This window comes from Triticum dicoccoides, chromosome 1B, assembly GCF_002162155.2.
Source record: "Triticum dicoccoides isolate Atlit2015 ecotype Zavitan chromosome 1B, WEW_v2.0, whole genome shotgun sequence".
Lineage (NCBI taxonomy): Eukaryota > Viridiplantae > Streptophyta > Magnoliopsida > Poales > Poaceae > Triticum > Triticum dicoccoides.
The window spans coordinates 461,793,713-461,814,865 of record NC_041381.1 but is presented as its reverse complement, the minus strand read 5'-3'; positions in this window follow the sequence as shown (position 1 = coordinate 461,814,865).

Here is a 21,153-nt window from a genome sequence, read left to right as displayed (position 1 = left end):
ATGACTCAAATGGCAGTGCCACAAGTATGTGGTACTATCATTACTATCTTATATCTTTTGGCATGAACATGTGTATCACTACAATCGAGATTCAATAAACCATTCATTTTAGGTGCCAGACCATTGAAGGTATTATTCAAATAAACAGAGTAACCATTATTCTCCTTAAATGAATAACCGTATTGTGATAGACATAATCCAATCATGTCTATGCTTAACGCAAACACTAAATAACAATTATTTAGATTTTAACACCGATCTCGATGGTAGAGGGACTATGCGATGCTTGATCACATCAAGCTTGGAAACACTTCCAACACATATCGTCATCTCACCTTTAGCTAGTCTCCATTTATTCCATAGCCTTTTATTTCGAGTTACTAACACTTAGCAACTGAATCGGTATCTACTACCATGGTGCTACTAGGAGTACTAGTAAAGTACACATTAATATAACGTATATCCAATATACTTCTTTCGACCTTGCCAGCCTTCTCATCTACCAAGTATCTAGGGTAGTTCTGCTTCAGTGACTGTTCCCCTCATTACAGAAGCACTTAGTCTCGGGTTTGGGTTCAACCTTGGGTTTCTTCACTAGAGCAGCAACTGATTTGCCGTTTGATGAAGTATCCCTTCTTTACCTTGCCCTTCTTGAAACTAGTGGTTTTACTAACCATCAACAATTGATGCTCCTACTTGATTTCTACTTTCGTGGTGTCAAACATCGTGAATTGCTCAAGGATCATCATGTCTATCCCTGATATGTTATAGTTCATCATGTAGCTCTAGTAGCTTGGTGGCAGTGACTTTGGAGAACCATCACTATCTCATCTGGAAGATAACTCCCACTCGATTCAAGTGATTGTTGTACCCAGACAATCTGAGTACAAGCTCAACGATTGAGCTTTTCTCCCGTAGTTTGTAGGCTAAGAAGCTCGTCGGAGGTCTTATACCTCTTGATGTGGGCATGAGCCTGAAATCCCAATTTCAGCCCTTGGAACATCTCATATGTTCCGCAACGTTTCTAAAACGTCTTTAGCGCCTCAATTCTAAACCGTTTAACATTACTGATCTATCACGTAGCCATCAAAACATGTATGTCAGATGTTCGCAACATCTGCAAACGATGTTCGAGGTTCAGCACACCGAGCGGTGCATTAAGGACATAAGCCTTCTACACAGCAATGAGGACAATCCTCGGTTTATGGACCTGGTCCGCATAATTGCTACTATCAACTTTCAACTAAATTTTCTCTTGGAACATATCTAAATAGTAGAACTAAAGCGTGAGCTACGACATAATTTGCAAAAACCTTTTGACTATGTTCAGGATAATTAAGTTCATCTAATGAACTCCCACTCAGATAGACATCCCTCTAGTCATCTTAAGTGATACATGATCCGAGTCAACTAGGCCGTGTCCGATCATCACGTGAGACGGACTAGTCATCATCAGTGAACATCTTCATGCTGATCGTATCCACTATACGACTCATGTTCAACCTTTCGGTCTCTTGTGTTCCGAGGCCATGTCTGTACATGCTAGGCTCGTCAAGTCAACCTAAGTGTTTCGCGTGTGTAAATCTGGCTTACACCCGTTGTATGTGAACGTTAGAATCTATTACACCCGATCATCACGTGGTGCTTCAAAACAACGAACTTTTGCAACGGTGCATAGTTAGGGGGAACACTTTCTTGAAATTATTATGAGGGATCATCTTATTTACTACCGTCGTTCTAAGCAAATAAGATGCATAAACATGATAAACATCACATGCAATCAAAAAAATGACATGATATGGCCAATATCATTTTGCTCCTTCTGATCTCCATCTTCGGGGCTCCATGATCATCATCGTCACCGGCATGACACCATGATCTCCATCATCATGATCTCCATCATCGTGTCTCCATGAAGTTGTCTCGCCAACTATTACTTCTACTACTATGGCTAATAGTTTAGCAATGAAGTAAAGTAATTACATGGCGTTATTCAGTGACACGCAGGTCATACAATAAATAAAGACAACTCCTATGGCTCCTGCCGGTTGTCATACTCATCGACATGCAAGTCGTGATTCCTATTACTAGAACATGATCAATCTCATACATCACATATCATTCATCACATTCTTTTTGGCCATATCACATCACATAGCATACCCTGCAAAAACAAGTTAGACGTCCTCTAATTGTTGTTTGCATGTTTTACGTGGCTGCTATGGGTTTCTAGCAAGAACGTTTCTTACCTATGCAATAATCCACAACGTGATATGTCAATTGCTATTTACCCTTCATAAGGATCCTTTTCATTGAATCCGATCTGACTAAAGTGGGAGAGACTGGCACCCGCTAGCCACCTTATGCAGCAAGTGCATGTCAGTCGGTGGAACCTGTCTCACGTAAGTGTACGTGTAAGGTCGTTCCGGGCCGCTTCATCCCACAATACCGTCGAAACAAGATTGGACTAGTAGCGGCAAGCATATTGAACAAAATCAATGACCACAACTACTTTGTGTTCTACTCGTGCATAGAATCTACGTAATAAACCTGGCTCTGATACGACTGTTGGGGAACGTAGCAGAAATTCAAAATTTTCCTATGAGTCACCAAGATCTATCTATGAAGAGACTAGCAACGAGGGGAAGGAGAGTGCATCTATATACCCTTGTAGATTGCTAAGAGGAAGCGTTCAAGAGAACGGGGTTGAGGGAGTCGTACTCGTCGTGATCCAAATCACCGGAGATCCTAGTGCCGAACGGACGGCACCTCCGCGTTCAACACACGTACAGCCCGGTGATGTCTCCCATGCCTTGATCCAGCAAGGAGAGAGGGAGAGTTTGAGGAAGACTCCATCCAGCAGCAGCACAACGGCGTGGTGGTGTTGGAGGAGCGTGGCAATCCTGCAGGGCTTCGCCAAGCACCGCGGGAGAGGAGGAGGACTTGGGAGAGGGGGAGGGCTGCGCCAGAACTTGGGTGCGGCTGCCCTCCCACCCCCCACATATATGTAGGGGCAAGGGAGAGGGGGCCCGGCCACCTCACATCCAATCTGAGGAGGGGAGGGGGGGCCAGGAGGGGTTGCCTTGCCCCCAAGGCAAGGGGGCGCCCCCTTTAGGGTTTCCTCCAAACCCTAGGCGCATGGGCCCTAAGGGGGAAGGCGCCCAGCCCACTAAGGGGCTGTTCCCTCTCCACAAACAGCCCATAGGGCCCTCCGGGGCAGGTGTACCCTCCCGGTGGACCCCCGGAACCCCTTCGGTGGTCCCGGTACAATACCGGTAACCCTCGAATTATTCCGGTGACCGTATGATGACTTCCCATATATAGATCTTTACCTCCGGACCGTTCCGGAACTCCTCATGACGTCCGGGATCTCATCCGGGACTCCGAACAACATTTGGTAACCACATACAAACTTCCTTTATAACCCTAGCGTCACCGAACCTTAAGTGTGTAGACCCTACGGGTTCAGGAACCATGCAGACATGACCGAGACGTTCTCCGGTCAATAACCAACAGCGGGATCTGGATACCCATGTTGGCTCCCACATATTCCACGATGATCTCATCGGATGAACCACGATGTCAAGGACTCAATCAATCCTGTATACAATTCCCTTTGTCTAGCGGTATTTTACTTGCCCGAGATTCGATCGTCGGTATCCCGATACCTTGTTCAATCTCATTACCAGTAAGTCTCTTTACTCATTCCGTCACACATCATCCCGTGATCAACCCCTTGGTCACATTGTGCACATTATGATGATGTCCTACGAGTGGGCCCAGAGATACCTCTCCGTTACACGGAGTGACAAATCCCAGTCTCGATTCGTGCCAACCCAACAGACACTTTCAGAGATACCCGTAGTGCACCTTTATAGCCACCCAGTTACGTTGTGACGTTTGGTACACCCAAAGCATTCCTACGGCATCCGGGAGTTGCACAATCTCATGGTTTAAGGAAATGATACTTTACATTAGAAAAGCTTTAGCATACAAACTACACGATCTTTGTGCTAGGCTTAGGATTGGGTCTTGTCCATCACATCATTATCCTAATGATGTGATCCCATTATCAACGACATCCAATGTCCATGGTCAGGAAACCGTAACCATCTATTGATCAACGAGCTAGTCAACTAGAGGCTTACTAGGGACATGGTATTGTCTATGTACCCACACATTCATCTGAGTTTCCTATCAATACAATTATAGCATGGATAATAAACAATTATCATGAACAAGGAAATATAATAATAATAACTAATTTATTATTGACTCTTGGGCATATTTCCAACAGTATTGTGAATGGTTAAACTTGTGCGTAAATTCCACCTAAACTTGAAAAACTTAAAAACTGCCAACTTTGTGTGTTAAGGGTCTATTCACCCCCCTCTAGACACCTCTTCTCGATCCTTTCACCTCAGGCCGACTGAATAGGAACATAGACGTGTCAGCAGTGGAAGGAGCAAACCCATGGCGTCGAAGAACCGAGCCAAGTCAGGCATGCCATGCATGAGGAGCCTTCTTAAGTCCATAAAGCACCTTAATAAGACAACACAAATGATGTGGACGAGCAGGATCAACAAAACCTAGAGGTTGCCACATGTAAACCTCTTCCTCCAAGACCCCATGGAGAAAAGCATTCTGAACATCAAGCTGACGCAGAGACCACTCTTTGGCAACAACCAAGGACATAAGAAGACGAACAGTGGTAGGTTTGACAACTGGACTGAAGGTATCCTCATAATCCAGACCAAACCATTGTTTAAAACCTTTGGCCACCAGCCGTGCCTTGTATCGCAATAGAACCATTAGCATGCTTCTTGACCTTAAGCACCCACTTGGAATCAATAATGTTGACACCAAATACAGGAGGAACCAGGCGCCAAGTATTGTTCCTCTGCAGGGCCTCAAACTCCTACTCCATGGCACTGCGCCTATGAGGAATCCGAAGAGACGCCTAAAAATGCGGAGGCTCGGGAGTGGGGTCAGCATCTGCCTATGCCATACACGCTGCAATCCATGCAACCGTGCCATCAGTGCGCTCCTTCGGCCGAACAATACCACTCTGACTGCGCGTATGAGGATGCAAAACAACGGTAGGTGGCAGAGGTGGCGTCGGAGACGGAGTCGATGAAGATGGAGATGACGACACAGACTGTTCCCCAGGCTCAACAACCACGTGCACTTGTGGCACGTTCGGTAGCATGGGAGAGCCAGTAGGGCCAGGCGAACAGCCTAGCAAGGACGGGGTGGAGGGCGGCTCGGCCAACACGGGTGTCGGGCCAGGTCCACACGGGGCCGAAGGGGGACGCGACAGAAGCTGGCTTGGCCGATGCGTGGCCAACCCCACGCTGGACCGAAGAGGTGGGGCCTGGCTCGTCTAGCTCCATCAGCGAGCCAGGTGATGGGGTGGCGTCATGAGCGGGCTCGGCGGATGCCCGAGGGGATGCGGGCGGCTGCTCATCCAGAAGCTTGAGGCGTGCTCCTTGCCCAGTACTTGCACCATGGTTAGGTAGCACCAAGCGGTATACGCAGCATCTACAAATTGACCAAGCAAAGGTAAAACAAAATTCTCAGGTGCAATGGGAGTGGTGGAAGTGACCGGAAGTGCGGAAAAAAGAAAAACACTCTCATCGAACACCACATCACGAGAGAGGTAGACACGGTTAGAGGGAACATGAAGACACTTGTACCCTTTATGAAGAGAACTATAACCAAGAAACATGCACTGTTTAGACCGAAACTCCAACTTGCGTTGGTTACATGAAGATGTGGCCAACATACACACCCAAAGACCTTGAGAAATGTATAATCAGGAATTTCATATAGCAAGAGTTCAAGTGGTGTTTTCATCTGACGGAGTCGTGTAGGGAGTCTGTTAATGAGAAAGCATGCGGTGGAAAATGCATCACTCCAAAACCGGAAAGGAATAGAGGCATGGGCAAGCAATGCAAGTCTAGTCTGAACTATATGTCGATGCTTACACTCAGCTACACCATTTTGCTGATGTGTATGAGGACAAGACACACGGTGTGTAATTCCAAGATTATTAAACAATGCATTGAGGTTGTGATAGTCAACCCCCCAATCGGATTGCACATGAATGATTTTGTGACTAAGCGGACGCTCAACATGCTCTTGGAATTGCAAGAAAACATTAAACACATCAGACTTGTGTTTAAGAAGATAAACCAAGTGAACCGACTATAAGCATGAACAAAACTGACATAGTAATTATGACCACTAACAGAGGTTTGGGCATGGCCCCATACATCCGAAAAACACAAGTTCAGGTTGTTTATTGACTACACGACTCGACTCATAAAAAGGAAGTTGATGACTCTTGCCTTGCTAACAGGCATCACAAACTGCATCAACATGTTTATTGGACATGACTAGAAGCTCAGGACGATCAAGTACATGGCGAACGATGGGAGTGGCAGGATGGCCAAGGCACGCATGCTAATGTGATGAAGACACACAAACACCGCTGAAAGCACTAGAGCTAGTAGCACATCGAGTGCATAGCGACCATTCTTGCGCAGTCAACCTCTAAGGAGTACGTCCCTCGTGTCCCGGTCCTTAATAAAAAAATAAAAAGGATGAAATTCAGCAAGAACATTATTGCCACGAGTAAGTTTAGGAATAGATAAGAAACTACGTGAAATAGAAGGAACTCGAAGGACATTGAGGAGATGCAATTGTTTAGATCGATGAGTGAGAAATGAAGCCTGACCAATATGTGACATGTGCATACCTTCCCCATTAGCAGTGTGAACCTGATCATGTCCACGGTATGGCTCATGAGTAGATCCATATACCACTATGCATCAACATGATAGGAAGGAGTGTGGCCCTGCTCATGACTCGCTAAGGCAGCATGCTTCTCATTACCATTGTCATTGTTCCAATCCCTAGGAAATACTGCTTAAAGTGACGATGACAACGACAAGCAAGGTGACCATCAAGACCACATAGCTGGCGGGGAACCTGAGCACCACATGAGGGACAACATGCACATATGTGGCCACCCGCGGATGTATTGGAGTTTCGCGGGTTGGGAGCGGCCGACGAAGGTTTGCTACCAGTTGGTGGCTTGTAGGGCTTGCCCTTGCCACGCGTTGCAACATTGGCGGAAGGAAAGCTCGGCGTAGAGCGACGAGCCTCGATGCACTTTTCCATAGCAAGGAGACGCGCCTACAACTCACGCGGCTGGATGTGAGTGTCACGACCATTGATATTCTCCACCAAATTATCATAGTCGTCACCCAGTCCATTGAGCGCATAAGAAGTGAACTCCTCCCGACCAAGAGCCTTGCTAATGGAGGCAAGTGTGTCAGCCATACCCATCACTTTGTTGAAGTAGTCGGTGATGGTGAGATCATGAAGCTTCACCTCCCCAAGCGTAGTGCGGATGGAGTGAGCCCGCACCTGAGACTGCGAAGCAAAACTGGTATGAAGAACCATCTACGCATCCTGAGATGTAGCGGTGAAGAAGACCAGTGACGAGAACCCCTCCGTAAGGGAGGACTGGATGGCAGAGAGAATGGCCTGACCCTGAGCCACACACGTATGATGCCCCGGATGGTATGGCGGTGGGCATGACAGAGTGCCATCAACAAAGCTCTCCAAGTAGCGACTGCAGAGAAGTGGCAAGACCTGAGCATGCCATGACAGATAGTTATCCATTGTCAGCTTCACCAGGATGAGATGCGCAAAGTAGAATGGCACCTAAGGTACACCATAATCCAAAGGCGGCGGCGACGCGTAAAAATTTGAAGCCCCACTCGGTAGCACAGAGGAAGCCACCATCTCCATCGAGGGGCCACCTTAAGGCGCCCCATACGAAGCAGATGCGCCATGAGGAGGCACGGTCGCCGGGGCTATCGCATAGGCATACACCAACGAGGCTGTCCGGTAGGGGGCCGACATCACGGCTAGAGGCGGCCACTGATTGGACGGGGAGCACCCTGGCGTCGTGTCGCTGCGCGGCGTCGTAGGGTTGGGCCCTGGGCGGGTGCTGGCCGCCATGAGGCGCGGTGTAGCCCCACCAGGAAGTGGCCGCATGTGGGGCGCCATAGGGCACACGACGCCCGTACACTTGCGGCGGCGGCAGGGCCAGGACGGAGGCGGGAAGGAGGCAACGGTGTCGTAGGGCACCGGTGGTGCAACAGCGGTGTGGAAGCCTGGAGGGGGTGGCACGGCAGCACCGGAAGGTGCCGGCAACGTGGGGACGTCGGTGAAGACGGGAGGCGGCATCGCGACAGCTACGGAGACGCCGACCACGGAGGCCAGCGGTGGAGACGCCGAAAACGGAGAGGCCAGGGCGGCCTGAGCGATTGCTGGGGCGTGGCCGGAGCGATAGTGGCCGGGACAGAAGCCATTGGGAGCGAAGGCTAGCGAGCAGCTGCGCAATCGCTTCACAGCTAGCTAGCATGCCACTCGCAGCAGCAGCTAAGCTGGCTAGCTAGCAAGCCACGGGCAACAGCAGCGCTGCGGCTCATGGAAGCTGCGGAGGCGGCGTGATCATAGGTTTAGCCTGATACAATATTAGACTTAGGGTTTGGGAAACTGCATGACACCCCGATACAGGTGTGGCTATCTCATATATATAAGGGTACACCAAGTGTACAAATACAAGATACATGGTATATACAGAAGCTACGTATAAAACATTGTCTAACACCGCCCCCTGTACATTTTACCATCCATGATGAACACCATGTCTGCCAAGTGTTCGGCCAAAGGCCATAGCCAAATTTATTGATGTTTTGTTGTTTAATTGAAGCAAACACGTTGGATTCAGACACAGAGTACTTCTACATTAATTTCATTGATACATCCTCATTAGATGAGGATGAATATGAAGATGAAACAATTACGATGCATGTGGTTATTGAAGATGCCCATGTGCAGAGGAGCATGTTCTTAATTCTAAGGGATCAATCTCGGAACATCAAGTGATGAACCGGAATAGGGCGATGGCATATGATGCCGATAGATGACTACTTTCTCCCTGATGTGTTATTCGAGATCTATGTCCGTCGTCGATTCTGGATGCAGCGAAGTATGTTCGACCGTGCTCTACAATGGTGTATGGACATACAATGACTAGATTTTGAAGAAGGATGCCGCTGGAAACATTGGATTCTCTGGACACTAGAGTGCATGGATGCATGGAGGATGCTTGTCTATGGCACAGGCATAGATTTGTGGGATGAGTAACCTCTAGATGTACGAAAGATCATGTCTCGAAGCCATGGTCAGGTATGCTACGACGGTGGTCATGGTGTTTGGATCGGGGTACTCGAGAGAACCAACTATCGAATACACCGCAAAGCTCATGTCAGTGTCAAAAGCAAGAGGGTGCCCAGGTATGCTCTGATATCTGGATTGCCTGTACTAGCAATGGAATAATTGCCCATATTTTCTACAAGGGCAATATCAGGGCCATTGTAAGAAGCTCACCATCATTCTTGAAGCTGTTGCATCACAAGACCTCTAGGTTTGACACTCTTTCTTTCAGATGCTTGGGTCTCATAATGATATCAATGCGATGCAGCGGTATCCTTTGTTTGCAAGGTTGTGTGCGGGAATTCGCACACAAAGAGGTTGTGTACGGGAGAAGCTACTCCATGCAACCATATCATCAATGCTCATGACTACAACATGGGCTATTATCTTTTTGATGGTATCTATCTTACGTGGGAAACTTCCATCAAGACCGTCTCTGTCCCAAAGACAAGAAGCAGCTAGAAAGTATGTTAAGAGAACATTTGGAGTGCTTCAAGCCCGTTTTGCGGTTGTTCGAGGACATGTAAAACTATAGGATGCACAAACATTGTGGGAGGTGATGAAAACTTGTGTGATTATGCACATCATGATTGTGGAGGACAAGGGTGACGGGAGTTCGCCATGGTTTAGAATTTGAGCAGATGGCTGATGTTACCCAACTTCCAGAGCAGAATCTGATGAAATTTAAGGATTTTATCTAAATGTATCAAGAGATTTTCCAAGGTGTAACACATGAGCAACTTCAAAATGAACTGGTTGAATATTTGTGGGCAGTTCGAGGATAGAGCTACAAAATGTGCCTGAATAGGTTGAATTCACACTTGATCTATTTTATCTGAAAACTCCATGTTTGGATTTTAATATTTATATTTGAATTAGTGTTGCATTGGAATATTTGCACGACATGATTATGGACAAAGGGTGATATTCATCTTTAATTATTTTCCGTGCTCCAGATATTGGGAAAAAACTAGGGCGGACATTTGGTGCACTAGGTTGGATGGTCACCCCCTATCCACTGTCCGGACATGTCCGCGGGTGTTTGGTGTCCATTTTGACGTGCGGTGTCGGTGTGTCCATTTTGGCTAGTGAGGTCAAGTGCCAAAATCTTCACATCTCAGCCTTCATTTTTTTGTTTCCTCAGTCAAACACAGAAGTACGTAAGGGCGCATGATACATCTCCAACGTATCTATAATTTTTACTGTTCCATTCTATTATATTATCAATCTTGGATGTTTAATATACATTTACAAGCAACTTTATATCATTTTTTGGACTAACCTATTAACTTAGTGCCCAGTGCTAGTTGTCGTTTTCTGCTCATTTTTGGTTTCGCAGAATATCGGTACCTGATATCCATTTTGTATCATGTTTTACTACTGTTATTTATAGTGTTTTTATGCATTCTAACACTATGTGGAGTAATTCTAATGCCTTTTCTCTCATAATATGCAAGGTTTACACAAAGAGGGAGAATTCCAGCAACTGAAATTCTGGACGTGAAAAAGCTATGTCAGAGATACCTATTCTGCACATCTCCAAATGGGCTGAAATTTTACAGAGAATTATTTTGAAATATATAATAAATATTTGAGAAAAGAACCACTAGAGGGGGGCACCCAGGCGCCCACAAGGCACCGGGGTGCACCACCCCCTCCAGGCGCGCCCTGGTGGGTAGTGGGGGCCCAGGCCCACCTCTGGTGCCCATCTTCTCGTACATAAGGTCTTTTGACCTAGAAAAAAAGGATAGGACTTTAGGGACAGAGCGTCGCTGTCTCGAGGCGGAATTTGGGCAGGAGCACTTTTGCCCTCCGGCGGAGCGATTCCGTCGGGGGAACTTCCCTCCCGGAGGGGGAAATCGAAGCCATCGTCATCACCAACAAACCTCTCATCTTTGGGAGGCCAATCTTCATCAACATCTTCAACAACACCATCTCATCTCCAACCCTAGTTCATCTATTGTGTCCAATCTTTGTATCAGAACCTCAGATTGGTACATGTGGGTGACTAGTAGTGTTGATTACATCTTGTAGTTGATGCTAGCCGGTTTATTTAGTGGAAGATCATATGTTCAGATCCATTATACTATTTAATATCCCTCTGATGTTGAGCATGAATATTATTTGTGAGTAGTTGCCTTTGTTCTTGAGGCCACGAAAGAAGTCATGTTGCAAGTAATCATGTGAATTTGATATGTGTTCGATATTTTGATGATATGCATGTTGTGATTCCCTTAGTGGTGTTATGTAAATGTCGACTACATGACACTTCACCATCTTTGGGCCTAAGGGAATGCATTATGGAGTAGTTATTAGATGATGGGTTGCTAGAGTGACAGAAGCTTAAACCCTAGTTTATGCGCTATTCCATAAGGGGCTGATTTGGATCCGTATGTTTAATGTTATGGTTAGATTTTATCTTAATACTTCTTTCTTAGTTGCGGATGCTTGCGAGGAGGTTAATCATAAGTGGGATTCTTGTTCATGTAATAACAACAACCAAGCACCGGTCCACCCACATATCAAATTATCAAAGTAGCAAATGTGAATCAAACCAACATGATGAAAGTGACTAGATGAAATTCCCGCCTGCCCTGAAGAATGTTTTACTTATTATCTGAGATTGTTCTAGCCTATCCTTTGCTACAAAAAGGATTGGGATACCTTGCTGCACTTATTCTTACTATTTTTACTTGTTACTTCTTACAAATTATCTTGCTATCAAACTACCTGTTACCGATAACTTCAGTGCTTGCAGAAATTACCTTGCTGAAAACCACTTGTCATTTCCTTCTGCTCCTCATTGGGTTCGACACTCCTACATACCGAGAGGACTATGATTGACCACCTATACTTGTGGGTCATCAAGACTCTTTTCTGGCACCATTGCTAGGGAGCGAAGCTGTCGGTGTACTAAAGTAGGGGTACCCTAGTATCCCAAACTTGTGCACGGGCAGTCGCAGCACCCCGCGGCAAGGCTTGCCGGGTGATCGCCAAGGTCCTCCGTGGTTCCTTTGGAGCCATTCAAGAACAAAGTATTCAAGCCAAGGAGACAAGGCCCCGGCAAGAGGAGCTTGCCGGGAAGGCCAACCAAGGCATCTCAAGGAACTTGCCGCGACGCGCCACGCGTCCCGGCAAGGCCCGGTGAGCGACAAGCTTCCGGACGCGACAAGACAACGACCGTGGCAAGGCGCTTGCCGCGGCAAGCGACCACTCTGTACCCACGCTCCAGCACATCCACCAACGTGTCATCTTGGGGCCTTTCCAGGCGCGCATGGCGGGAGGCCGTGCAGCCAGCGGTGCGCGCTGGCAAGCGGCGCTGAGAAGAGAGCCATCGTGGCAAGCGGTGGCATCCCTGACGGTCCCTTTCTGCACTGTTTGGGCGACGCAGACAGGCATTTAATGCCTTTGTCCCCTGCCGTCAGGGTTAGGTAGGATGCACTGTACAGGTAGCTGTACCAACCACAATTCCTTTTCCATTTTTACCCTTGTCTATGTTGCCACCTGTCGGTGACCCCTTGAGCATATAAAAGGAGGCCCATGCGCAACGTAGAAGGGGGTTCGGAGGCAGAAAAACACTCGCGCTCGGTCTCGTTAGCAGCTAGTGTGTACTGTAACACTCAGTGCTCCCGAGCAAGAACTCAATACACTCAGACATGCAGCAGTAGGAGTGTTATCTCTCTGGAGAGCTCCGAAGCTGGGTAAACTGCTCGTGTGCTTCGCCTCGATCCGCTCTTCGTGCGATCTCCGCCCCCCGCCGAACCGAAAGGGGCTCGGTCCGCCGGTCCCATAGGTGTTCGTGGATCAGTTTCCCCAAAAGGAGAAGATAATGGTGTGGACTAGGCGTCGTTCAAGGAAGTTTCGCCTTACCGGAAAGCAAACGACAGAAAAGCTAAGTTGCCAAAGTTTGAGCAATCAGTTTTAATTTTTAAGTTATCTTCCTCGAACGACCGTGCTTTGTATGGAAAACTTGTGCGTGGAGGAACCAACTCATAGCTAGTTGCGCCCTTACTTTGTTTTGAGTCTTCTCAACAACTTAAGTGAGCTGCGACTAGTTGCAACAAGGTTTCTTGTCGGAAGCGGCACCGCCAGCAGGATGCTGACATCCCGCACTCAGCGCTCGCGGCCCAGGTGCCTGCGCCGACAAGTTCTCTAAAAGCGTAGGGCAAAACATACAACGGAAGGAATCAAGTAAAGGAAATAACACATCAATCTCTACCCAAAATAGAGTTATATTACAAGATAGTTTGTCGCAGCTCTAACAGATTGTTCTCATGACATGACCAGCAGCGACAAAGAAAAAGAGAAAACGGGCGGCCTAATCTACGCGATCGCCCTCAACCCTCTTGATCCCGCTCACCTTGTCCACAATGGGTGCGACAAGGGCCTTGAGTGCTTCTAGATCAGCATCCGGCGGCAGGGACCTGAGGACGTTGGTAAAGTTGAGGCCTGGGTTGCGGAAGGCCACCTTCACCAGCACCTTTTGAAGAGCTCCCGCGCAGATCTTGCGCGACTCGTCGGCCAGCTGCTTTGGGATCTTCTCCCGGAGTCACTGGAGGGCCGTCGCCACGCCTTTGAAGAACAAGCTGAGCTTGGCGCTGGGTTGGAGGTGCTCATCGGAGGAGTACCCGAGATCCTCCATCCCCAGCTACGCTAGCTCCCTGTCGATGGCTGCGGCAACATCCACGAGACCCTCCGTCCAGTGCTCCACATTCTCCCTGAAAGCATTCTGGGCGGCAGCAGCACTTGCCAGCAGCGCCTCGTCGGCCTTGATCTTCTCCGTCAAGGCCACCTCCCGCTCCCTGGCGCCGTCCAGCGTCTGAGTCAAAGTAACCAGCTTCAACTCAAGATCTGTGTTGGAGTCCTTGGCGGCGCTAAGCTCTTTGCTCCTCTCAGCGAGACGACCCTGCAGCTCGCCATGAGCAACGGCGTCCTTCTCGCACTCACGCTTGAGCGCAGCCAGCTCCTCGCCGCTCGCCTTGAGATCGGCCTCCAGCTGCGCCATCCTCGTCTCCAGCTCCTTCTTGGCGGCCTCGGCAGCTGCGGCAGCATCCTCTGCTTCCTTGAGAGCCCCGCCAAATGTTTGCTCGCGTGCGACAAGCTCCTCCTCGTGGCTGTCAAGGTTGGCCTTGCGCTGCGCCAACTCGCCTTCCTGCGCAGATAGCTTCTCGGCAACAAGCCGCTGTTGCTCTTCAACTTCAGCCTTCTCGAGGAGGAAGGCTTTCCGCTCCTCGGCGACTTGCTCCCGCTCCTCTGCCAGGGACCGGAGAGCTTCCTGCCTAAGACCCCGGAGCTCCTCCGCACGCTTCTCAATGTCCACTCCTACCTTCGCGACAAGCGCTTCTCGGGATACCAGCTTGGCCTGTCGGGCGCGGTAGAGCGATAGCAGCTTCCGCAGCAGCTGCTCCTCCTCAGGCTCGTCGCTGCTGCTGCTTGGCGCGTCGACCAGCGTCAGCCCAGCGGAGGCGAGCACCTCTCCATCCAAGATCTCTCCTTCAACCGGCGCCCTGGAGCTTGACACCTAGGGGAGCTTGATGAAGATGCCGTCGCCGGCCTTCAAATAGGCGCCGGGCTGGGGCTCTTCAGAGCCTGGTGCTGCAGCAGCGGCGGAGGGATCGGCGATCGGCGTAGCGCCTGACGCTCCTGCGGCCTCGGGGCCGTCAGTGCGATCGCCGAATCCCTCGCCAGCTTCTGCAGCGGCAGCTTTGGCGGCCTCTTCGCCGGCGGGATCATCAGCGCCGGCTTCTCCTTCGGTGGCAACGGCGTCGTCGGTATTGCTGCACGCGTTCTCCTCGCCGGCGACCTCGGTTTCCATCGGCTCCGTGGCAGATGGATCTGACGAACGAAAAAAAGGAGAAAAATCAAGCAAATATCCAAAAAGAAAATCAGAAGAAGAAGAACCCAAGGGAAGTTTTCAAGCAAGAGGATTACCTGTACTAGGATCTGCAGTCGTGGTCTCAACCACCGGAGGGTCACTGGTACTGTCCCTTGCTGGAGAATTTTTCCTTGCCGGAGAACGCTCCCTTGCCAGGGAATCCTCCCTTGGCAGTGTAGTTGCAGCAGATGGCATTTCGGGAGCGGCTTCCGGGCACTCCTGGTGAGGCTGCTCTGCTCCTGCACAAACCAATAGTCAGATGTCAGCAAAGAAAGAGCACCCATGCGCGCCTAACAGCAGGAAGTAAACCATATACTTACGCTGGGGGCTGTTTTGGGGAATAGTTGCCGGGTCCGGCAAGGTGGTCTCGGACACGCCCCCTGCTGTCGCGGTGGGTTCGTCCTCGATGACAATCACCGGGACCTTGGCTCTCTTCACCGCTCTCTGGGCCAAACTCCTGAAAAGGAATGGGTTCGGAGTAAAGCAAATCAGATACAAGACAAAGCAACAAAATTGAAGAACTACAAGTACAGCAAAAAATCTTACTCTTCTTCCTCGTCGGAGCTGAGCGCGGAGAGATCAAAATCCGGCTCGCCTCCGGTGCGACGAGGCGGAGGAGTATGTTCCCTTGTCCGCTTGGCAGGAGCAGTAGCGGTGGACCGGGAAAACCCCGCTCCAGTTGCCGCAGCGGCGTGAGGCGCTCCCGCGGCAATAGTGCTTGCCGCGGTAGAGCGTGTCGCGCGGCACGGCGACTGTTGACTCGTCTGCCACCCCGCTACGTCCCCGGCCTTGCGGAGACGCCTTCTTGGTGGAGCTGGGGGCTCCGCTTGCAGCGAGCTGGCTGAAGGTGGGGAGGAGGAGGAGCCGATCTTCAACGAGTCGCTCGCACCCTCGGCGGGCTCGCTCGACTCAGCTTCAGGCCCGACAAGCTCTTCCTCGCTGGCAAGCTCCTCTCGCTCGACAAGGCTTGCCGCCTCTGCTGCCTCTGCCTCCTCCATGGTGAATCCGAACTCGCCCGCGGCAGCGGCCGCTGCCGCCTCTTCCAGCCTGGTGGCGATGCGCTGCATCTCATCATCGGTGGTGTCGCGAGTGAGTCTCTTCTGTTCATCGGGGCGGACCGACACTTCTACCAGGCCGTCAAAGAACTCCTGCACAACATCATCTGCAGGCTCTTGCCAAGTTGAGACAATTCCATGCAAATCGCACAGCGGCATCATTGCACGGATGCGGTCGAGCGAGGAATTGTTGCACAACGGAACGACACCCCTCGGCAACATGAACGCGTCGGGACGTTGAGGATCGCGCTTGAACAGTTCCAGGAGCATCGCGTCCAGTTCCAGGACAGTGAAGTTGAAGTTGAGACCCGGGCGCAGCCTCATGATATCCGCCGCATTCTGGAACTCCCAGACAGGTCTCCTCCTCTCCTGCAGGGGGGCGATGCGGCGGCGAAGAAAATCTACGCCAACGGCGCCTACGGTGAGCCCGGCAAGCCTGAGGCGTAGGATTCGGGTGACGGCAATCTTCAGCCTATCGTCTTCAGGGGCCATGTTGCTCCAATCATTGCCGCACGCTACTGGGGCTTGGCGCTGGGCGGTAAATGGCTGCGGGTTCTCCTCGACAATCCAGCACCAGTCTGCTCTCCATTCCTCCCACTTGCTGCGGAGCTCTCCCTCCAGATAAGCTTCCTTCTTGCCAGCTCTCGAGATCTAGGCGATTCCGCCGGCTAAAGGCTCCCCTCTCTCAACTCGGGGCATAAAGAAGTGGCGGAAAAGAGCTACGTTTGGATAGACTCCGACAAAGTTTTCGCAGAGATGTGCGAAAACTGCCATGGTCAGAACAGCATTAGGGGTGAAGTCAAGGAGGCGGAACCCGTAGGTGTTCATGATATCGCAGAAAAATTCAGAGAAAGGCCGACAGAGCCCGCAGTAGAAGAACAACGCGAAGAAAGGGTATCCATTCGAAGCCAGTTCCGAAGCGGCAGCTGGGAGTACCTTCGTACGCGGATGCGCTCGCGTCTCCGTCGACCAGAAGAGGTAGTAATACTCCCTCAGCTCCTGCGTGGCGAGCTGAGGGGGGAAGGTTGCCCGCTCCTTTTGCAGCGCCACGAGCCGCTGCGCCTCGGCCGACTTCACGACCTTCCCCTTGTTGGCTTCTGGAGCCATGGCGGAGGTGGTGGGGGAGATCGGCGGCGTTGGTGATGCTGGTGGCGATGGGGGGCGGAGCGCTGCTCTCTTTCAGCTTTGGGAAGAAGGGGGGAGCGGCGGAGATTTCTGAGATTGAAGTAGCAACCGGCGAGATGGGAGAACTGCCCCTGTTTCCCCTGCTTATAAAGAGGGAGGGGGCGGGCATTCCGTCTTTCCAAATAAAGAAACCACCCATGATCTTTCCCACGATGCCACATTCGACGCGTGCCGTTCGAGGGGGGGGGGGCGGTGGATACGGAGTAAGATACGGCGTAACCCAGGCCGCGCGTGCCCATGCCCTGTTTTGGGCCTGGCCCAACAGCGCTCGGCACCGTGTGTGGCCCAGGCCCGGGGGCTCCTGTCGGTGTACTAAAGTAGGGGTACCCTAGTATCCCGAACTTGTGCACGGGCAGTCGCAGCACCCCGCGGCAAGGCTTGCCGGGTGACCGCCAAGGTCCTCCGTGGTTCCTTTGGAGCCATTCAAGAACAAAGTATTCAAGCCAAGGAGACAAGGCCCCGGCAAGAGGAGCTTGCCGGGAAGGCCAACCAAGGCATCTCAAGGAACTTGCCACGACGCGCCACGCGTCCCGGCAAGGCCCGGTGAGCGACAAGCTTCCGGAGCGACAAGACAACGACCGCGGCAAGGCGCTTGCCGCGGCAAGCGACCACTCTGTACCCACGCTCCAGCACATCCACCAACGTGTCGCCCTGGGGCCTTTCCAGGCGCGCGTGGCGCGAGGCCGTGCAGCCAGCGATGCGCGGTGGCAAGCGGCGCTGACAAGATAGCCATCGTGGCAAGCGGTGGCGTCCCTGACGGTCCCTTTCTGCACTGTTTGGGCGACGCAGACAGGCATTTAATGCCTTTGTCCCCTGCCGTCAGGGTTAGGTAGGATGCACTGTACAGGTAGCTGTACCAACCACAATTCCTTTTCCATTTTTACCCTTGTCTATGTTGCCACCTATCGGTGACCCCTTGAGCATATAAAAGGAGGCCCATGCGCAACGTAGAAGGGGGTTTGGAGGCAGAAAAACAGTCGCGCTCAATCTCGTTAGCAGCTAGTGTGTACTGTAACACTCAGCGCTCCCAAGCAAGAACTCAATACACTCAGACATGCAGCAGTAGGAGTGTTATCTCTCCGGAGAGCTCTGAAGCTGGGTAAATTGCTCGTGTGCTTCGCCTCGATCCGCTCTTCGTGCGATCTCCGCCCCCCGCCGAACCGAAAGGGGCTCGGTCCGCCGGTCCCATAGGTGTTCGTGGATCAGTTTCCCCGACAGAAGCGCTCTTGGTAAGTGTAAATTGGTAGGGAAAATTTTAAACTACGCGCTGAAATTTACTGTCACTTGTTACTATGGAAAACAATCCTTTGAGGGGTTTGTTCGGGGTATCTACACCTCGGCCGGAAGCACAGTTAGTTGGCCCTCAACCTACTTCACGTACTAAAAATATTGGTTATGAAATTCCTTCGGGTATGATAGAACAACTGCTAGCTAATCCTTATGCAGGAGATGGAACGAAACATCCGAATATGCATTTGATTCATGTGGATTAAATTTGTGGATTGTTTAAGCTTGCAGTTTAGCCCGGAGGTGAAGGTAAGAAGAAGGTTTTGCCTTTATCTTTAAAGTAAAAGCATTGACATGGTATAGGATATGCAATGATAATGGAGCTTGGAATGGGAATCGACTGAAATTGGAATTTCACCAAAAAAATTATCCTATGCATCACCATCTTTGGGCCTAAGGGAATTATATATATATATATATATATATATATATATATATATATATATATATATATATATATATATATACTTGGGGGAGGCTTAAGTCAATGTTATATTCATGCCCCAATCTTGAGCTCTCAAGAGAAACTATTATTCAGAATTTTTAAGATCGGCTATCTCGTGATGATCAATCCATGCTCGATACTTCTTGTAATGGTTCTTTTATGAATAAGACTATTGAATTCAGGTGGGATCTTTTGGAGAGAATTAAATGCAACTCTGAAGATTGGGAACTCGACGAAGGTAAAGAGTCAGTTATAAAGCTTGAGTTTGATTATGTTAAATCTTTTATGAATACCGATGCTTTTCATAAGTTTATCACTAAGTATGGACTTGACTCTTAGATAGTATCCTCTTTTTGTGAATCATTTGCTACTCATGTTGATCTCCCTAAGGAGAAATTGTTCAATTATCACCCACCCCCTATTAAGGAAGAAATTAAAGAACCAGTTTTAGTTGATGATACCATCATTTATAATGTTGACCTAGTTGTTCCTACAACTTATATTGAAAAACTACCTTTCCCTGTTAGGATAAAGGAACATGCGAAAGTGTCAACAATGGTTCACAAAAGTAATATTAAAGCACCTAAACCATTTGAACAAATTAAAGTAGAACCCAGTGTTGCTATGGTTAAAGATATCTTGGTTGAAAATATTCAAGGGCATGTTATTTATTTCTGTGATGAAGCATCTATAATTTCCAAACCTGACATTAAAGATAAGAATAAGCCTATTGTTGGCATGCCTGTTGTCTCAGTTAAAATAGGAGATCATTGCTATAATGGTTTATGTGATTTGGGTGCTAGTGTGTGTGCTATTCCGTTTACCTTATACCAAGAAACTATGAATGATATAGCACCCGCTGAAATAGAAGACATGGATGTTACTATTAAACTGGCTAAGAGAGACACTATCACTACTTGGAATTGTTAGAGATGTTGAGGTCTTGTGCGGGAAAATAAAATACCCTACTGATTTTCTAGTTCTTGGTTCCCGCAAGATGATTTTTGTCCTATTATATTTTGGTAGAACTTTCTTGAACACTATTAATGCTAAGATAGATTATCGTAAAGAAACAGTCAATGTCAACATTGGTGATGTGTCTCATGAGTTTAATTTCTCTAAGTTTCATAGACAACCTCATAGTAAAGAATTACCTAGCAAGGATGAAATTATTAGTCTTGCTTCTATCGCCGTACCTCCTGCTCATCCACTAGAACAATATTTGCTAGACCATGAAAATGATATGCACTTGCATGAAAGAAACAAAATAGATAAAAAAATTCTTTGAACAACAACCTATCCTTAAACACAATTTGCATGTTGATAGTCTAGGAGGTCCTCCTCCACCTAAAGGTGATCCTGTATTTCAATTAAAGTAATTGCCCGACACTCTGAAGTATGCTTATCTTGATGAGAAAAAGATATATATTGTTATTATTAGTGCTAACCTTTATGAACATGAAGAATAAAGATTATTAAAATTTTGAAGAAGCACTGTGCTGCTATTGGATATACTCTTGATGATCTTAAGGGCATCAGTCCCACTCTCTGCCATCACAAGATTAATATGGAACCTGATGTTAAACCTGTTGTTGATCATCAACGACGATTGAATTCTAAGATGAAAGAAGTGGTAAGAACTGAAATACTAAAACTTCCGGAAGCAGGTATAATCTATCCCATATCTGATAGTAGATGGGTAAGTCCCGTTCATTGTGTCCCTAAGAAAGGTGGTATCACTATTGTTCCTAATGATAAAAATGAACTTATTCCTCAAAGAATAGTGACTGGCTATAGAATTGTAATTGATTTTAGAAAATTAAACAAAGCTACTAGAAAGGATCATTACAGTTTGCCTTTCATTGATAAAATGTTAGAAAGATTGTCTAAGCACACGCACTTTTGTTTTCTTGAAGGATATTCTGGTTTCTCACAAATACTTGTATCACAACTTGATCAAGATAAAACCACCTTCACTTGCCCTTTTGGAACTTATGCCTATAGACATA